Below are 4,799 nucleotides of genomic sequence, written 5' to 3' on the forward strand. Positions count from 1 at the left end.
GCACACATCAGCAAGGATCTTCCCCAAAAATACATTTCAATTTGCTTTTATAATGTCAGGGTATTATGACGCCCCTCATGCGTTACAAGCACATAATTTGCATCTTAAGAACATTGATCAATTTTTAGAAATAATGCAGACACAAGAGTTCCTCTTTCTGGTATCTTCTTCCAAATAAGGCAATGGTCTCAGGCCTCTGGGTCCCCATGGGCTGGTTCTCTCCTTCTCGTCATCTGTTACTAGGCAGACTCAAATGGAACATGTTTGCTGAATACATTCAGGCCTCTATTCAGGCCTGTTTCTAGGTTATGTGATATATATGTGTTTTGTAAGCATGTGTGCGGTCTTTCTTAAGCTCCCAGCATCTCCTCCAATGGATCGTCCAGACCTATCGCCGAACGAAGCTCGTGACCTTTATTACCTGAGGGAGCTTCAGCTCTTTATGAGCACAAAACTGCAATGTGTGTATAAGGATATAACAATATAAAAATGGTTATCACTGCACCTGTGCTAAAGGTTAATATGGTGTCAGTGTGTTAAATGTCTCCCTGCCGTCTTAAAGCTATATGTGATACTCTTAATGCGATGCTAATGCTATGCGATATATTGTAGCAGTAAAACAATTTCTTTAATTCCACAGTGGCCTCAGCCAGAAGCACAGGACCTGGTGTGGTGTAGGTGGCCTCAGGCAGAGCCACTGGCCAAGTGTGTGGTGTAGTTGGCCTCAGCCAGCAGCACAGGCCCTGGTGTGGTGCAGGTTGCCTCAGCTGCAACGCAGGCCCCGGTGTGGTGTCGATGGCCTCACCCAGAGCCACAGGCCCTGGTGTGGTGTATTTGGCCTCAGCCTGCACCACAGGCCCTGGTGTAATTAGATGACCTATGTAGCAGCCAGAAGGACCGGTGTGGTGCGGATGGCCTCAGCCATCAGCACAGGCCCTGGTGTGGTGCAGATGGAAGCAGCCAGAAGCACAGACCCTGGTGTGGTGTATTTGGCCTCAGCCTGCACCACAGGCCCTGGTGTAATTTAGATGACCTATGTTAGCAGCATATGCCCCGTTGTGTTGTGGATGGCCTCACCCGGCAGCACAAGACATTGTTGAAAAGCGCCAAAAGGAATGTCGTTAATGTGCCCTCATTAATGAGCAGCTGCTTTGGGTTTTTCAACACCCTCCTTCTCTGGATCAAAAGCAGTTCAATGACATGAAAAGGTAAAGCTTGCAGCACCTGGTATTCCCAGGCAGTCTACCATCCGAGTACTAACCAAGCCCAACCCTGCTTAGCTTCCGAGATCAGACGAGATCGGGCGTGCTCAGGGTGGTATGGCCGTAAGCTGCTGGCCACAGCACAAAGTGTCAATTTATGGAATCAAGTGGTGAGGTGGGCAGTACTTGAAGTTACGCGAACAACCCTCCAATTTAACTACAGTGTTAACGGTAACTGCATGCTTGCCTAATACCCTAACCCAAGGACTCAATTTATATTTAACCAGCAGCACAGGCCCTGGTGTGGTGTACATTGCCTCAGCCAGCAGCCCAGGCCCTGTTGGGAAATAGATGGCCTCAACCAGAGCCACAATACCTTGTGTGGTGTAGTTGGCCTCAGCCAGACCCACTGGCCAAGTGTGTGGTGTAGTTGTCCTCAGCCAGCGGCACAGGCGGTGGTGTGGTGCAGGTTGCCTCAGCGGCAACTCAGGACGTGGTGTGGTCTAGGTGGCCTCAACCAGAGCCACAATCCGTGGTGTGGTGTAGTGTGCCTCAGCCAGCAGCACAGGTCCACAGCCAGAATCACAGGTCCTGGAGTAATTTAGATGACCTATGTAGCAGCCAGAAGGACCGGTGTGGTGCGGATGGCCTCAGCCATAACCACAGGCCCTGGTGTGGTGCAGATGGAAGCAGCCAGAAGCACAGACCCTGGTGTGGTGTAGGTGGCCTCAGCCAGAAGCACAGGACCTGGTGTGATGAATATGGCCTCAGCCAGCAGCACAGGCCCTGGTGTGATGAATATGGCCTCAGCCAGCAGCACAGGCCCTGGTGTGATGAATATGGCCTCAGACAGTAGCACAGGCCCTGGTGTGGTGTAGGTGGGCTCAGGCAGAGCCACTGGCCAAGTGTATGGTGTAGTTGGCCTCAGCCAGCAGCACAGGCCCTGGTGTGGTGCAGGTTGCCTCAGCTGCAACGCAGGCCCCGGTGTGGTGTCGATGGCCTCACCCAGAGCCACAGGCCCTGGTGTGGTGTATTGGCCTCAGCCTGCACCACAGGCCCTGGTGTAATTTAGATGACCTATGTTAGCACCATATGCCCCGTTGTGTTGTGGATGGCCTCACCCGGCAGCACAAGACATTGCTGAAAAGCGCCAAAAGGAATGTCGTTAATGTGCCTCATTAATGAGCAGCTGCTTTGGGTTTTCAACACCCTCCTTCTCTGGATCAAAAGCAGTTCAATGACATGAAAAGGTAAAGCTTACAGCACCTGGTATTCCCAGGCAGTCTACCATCCGAGTACTAACCAAGCCCAACCCTGCTGAGCTTCCGAGATCAGACGAGATCGGGCGTGCTCAGGGTGGTATGGCCGTAAGCTGCTGGCCACAGCACAAAGTGTCAATTTATGGAATCAAGTGGTGAGGTGGGCAGTACTTGAAGTTACGCGAACAACCCTCCAATTTAACTACAGTGTTAACGGTAACTGCATGCTTGCCTAATACCCTAACCCAAGGACTCAATTTATATTTAACCAGCAGCACAGGCCCTGGTGTGGTGTACATTGCCTCAGCCAGCAGCCCAGGCCCTGTTGGGAAATAGATGGCCTCAACCAGAGCCACAATACCTTGTGTGGTGTAGTTGGCCTCAGCCAGCAGCACAGGTCCACAGCCAGAATCACAGGTCCTGGAGTAATTTAGATGACCTATGTAGCAGCCAGAAGGACCGGTGTGGTGCGGATGGCCTCAGCCATCAGCACAGGCCCTGGTGTGGTGCAGATGGAACCAGCCAGAAGCACAGACCCTGGTGTGGTGTAGATTGCCTCAGCCAGAGCCAGAAACCCTGGTGTGGTGTAGTTGGTCTAGGCAAGGAGCACAGGTCCTCTTGTGATGTGGATGGCCTCATCCAGCAGCACAGGCCCTGGTGTGATGAATATGGCCTCAGACAGTAGCACAGGGCCTGGTGTGGTGTAGGTGGCCTCAGGCAGAGCCACTGGCCAAGTGTGTGGTGTAGTTGGCCTCAGCCAGCAGCACAGGCCCTGGTGTGGTGCAGGTTGCCTCAGCTGCAACGCAGGCCCCGGTGTGGTGTCGATGGCCTCACCCAGAGCCACAGGCCCTGGTGTGGTGTATTTGGCCTCAGCCTGCACCACAGGCCCTGGTGTAATTTAGATGACCTATGTAGCAGCCAGAAGGACCGGTGTGATGAATATGGCCTCAGCCAGCAGCACAGGCCCTGGTGTGATGAATATGGCCTCAGCCAGCAGCACAGGCCCTGGTGTGATGAATATGGCCTCAGACAGTAGCACAGGCCCTGGTGTGGTGTAGGTGGGCTCAGCAGAGCCACTGGCCAAGTGTATGGTGTAGTTGGCCTCAGCCAGCAGCACAGGCCCCTGGTGTGGTGCAGGTTGCCTCAGCTGCAACGCAGCCCCGGTGTGGTGTCGATGGCCTCACCCAGAGCCACAGGCCCTGGTGTGGTGTATTGGCCTCAGCCTGCACCACAGGCCCTGGTGTAATTTAGATGACCTATGTTAGCAGCATATGCCCCGTTGTGTTGTGGATGGCCTCACCCGGCAGCACAAACATTGCTGAAAAGCGCCAAAAGGAATGTCGTTAATGTGCCCTCATTAATGAGCAGCTGCTTTGGGTTTTTCAACACCCTCCTTCTCTGGATCAAAAGCAGTTCAATGACATAAAAGGTAAAGCTTACAGCACCTGGTATTCCCAGGCAGTCTACCATCCGAGTACTAACCAAGCCCAACCCTGCTGAGCTTCCGAGATCAGACGAGATCGGGCGTGCTCAGGGTGGTATGGCCGTAAGCTGCTGGCCACAGCACAAAGTGTCAATTTATGGAATCAAGTGGTGAGGTGGGCAGTACTTGAAGTTACGCGAACAACCCTCCAATTTAACTACAGTGTTAACGGTAACTGCATGCTTGCCTAATACCCTAACCCAAGGACTCAATTTATATTTAACCATCAGCACAGGCCCTGGTGTGGTGTACATTGCCTCAGCCAGCAGCCCAGGCCCTGTTGGGAAATAGATGCCTCAACCAGAGCCACAATACCTTGTGTGGTGTAGTTGGCCTCAGCCAGCAGCACAGGTCCACAGCCAGAATCACAGGTCCTGGAGTAATTTAGATGACCTATGTAGCAGCCAGAAGGACCGGTGTGGTGCGGATGGCCTCAGCCATCAGCACAGGCCCTGGTGTGGTGCAGATGGAACCAGCCAGAAGCACAGACCCTGGTGTGGTGTAGATTGCCTCAGCCAGAGCCAGAAACCCTGGTGTGGTGTAGTTGGTCTAGGCAAGGAGCACAGGTCCTCTTGTGATGTGGATGGCCTCATCCAGCAGCACAGGCCCTGGTGTGATGAATATGGCCTCAGACAGTAGCACAGGGCCTGGTGTGGTGTAGGTGGCCTCAGCAGAGCCACTGGCCAAGTGTGTGGTGTAGTTGGCCTCAGCCAGCAGCACAGGCCCTGGTGTGGTGCAGGTTGCCTCAGCTGCAACGCAGGCCCGGTGTGGTGTCGATGGCCTCACCAGGCCACAGGCCTGGTGTGGTGTATTTGGCCTCAGCCTGCACCACAGGCCCTGGTGTAATTTAGATGA

The 4,799-nt window shown here is 53.6% G+C and overlaps 3 non-coding genes across 3 annotated transcripts; all 3 read right to left on the reverse strand.

Annotated features, from left to right (window-relative positions):
- Positions 1–1,212: 1,212 nt before the first annotated feature.
- On the reverse strand, positions 1,213–1,331 carry LOC112845493 (5S ribosomal RNA). Its single transcript, XR_003218325.1, has one exon. It is a non-coding gene; the product is annotated as a 5S ribosomal RNA (ribosomal RNA).
- Positions 1,332–2,456: 1,125 nt separating this feature from the next.
- LOC112845494 (5S ribosomal RNA) lies at positions 2,457–2,575 on the reverse strand. Its single transcript, XR_003218326.1, has one exon. It is a non-coding gene; the product is annotated as a 5S ribosomal RNA (ribosomal RNA).
- Positions 2,576–3,894: 1,319 nt separating this feature from the next.
- LOC112845495 (5S ribosomal RNA) lies at positions 3,895–4,013 on the reverse strand. Its single transcript, XR_003218327.1, has one exon. It is a non-coding gene; the product is annotated as a 5S ribosomal RNA (ribosomal RNA).
- Between the last annotated feature and the right edge of the window lie 786 nt (positions 4,014–4,799).

This window comes from Oreochromis niloticus, unplaced genomic scaffold (assembly GCF_001858045.2).
Source record: "Oreochromis niloticus isolate F11D_XX unplaced genomic scaffold, O_niloticus_UMD_NMBU tig00007621_pilon, whole genome shotgun sequence".
NCBI lineage: Eukaryota > Metazoa > Chordata > Actinopteri > Cichliformes > Cichlidae > Oreochromis > Oreochromis niloticus.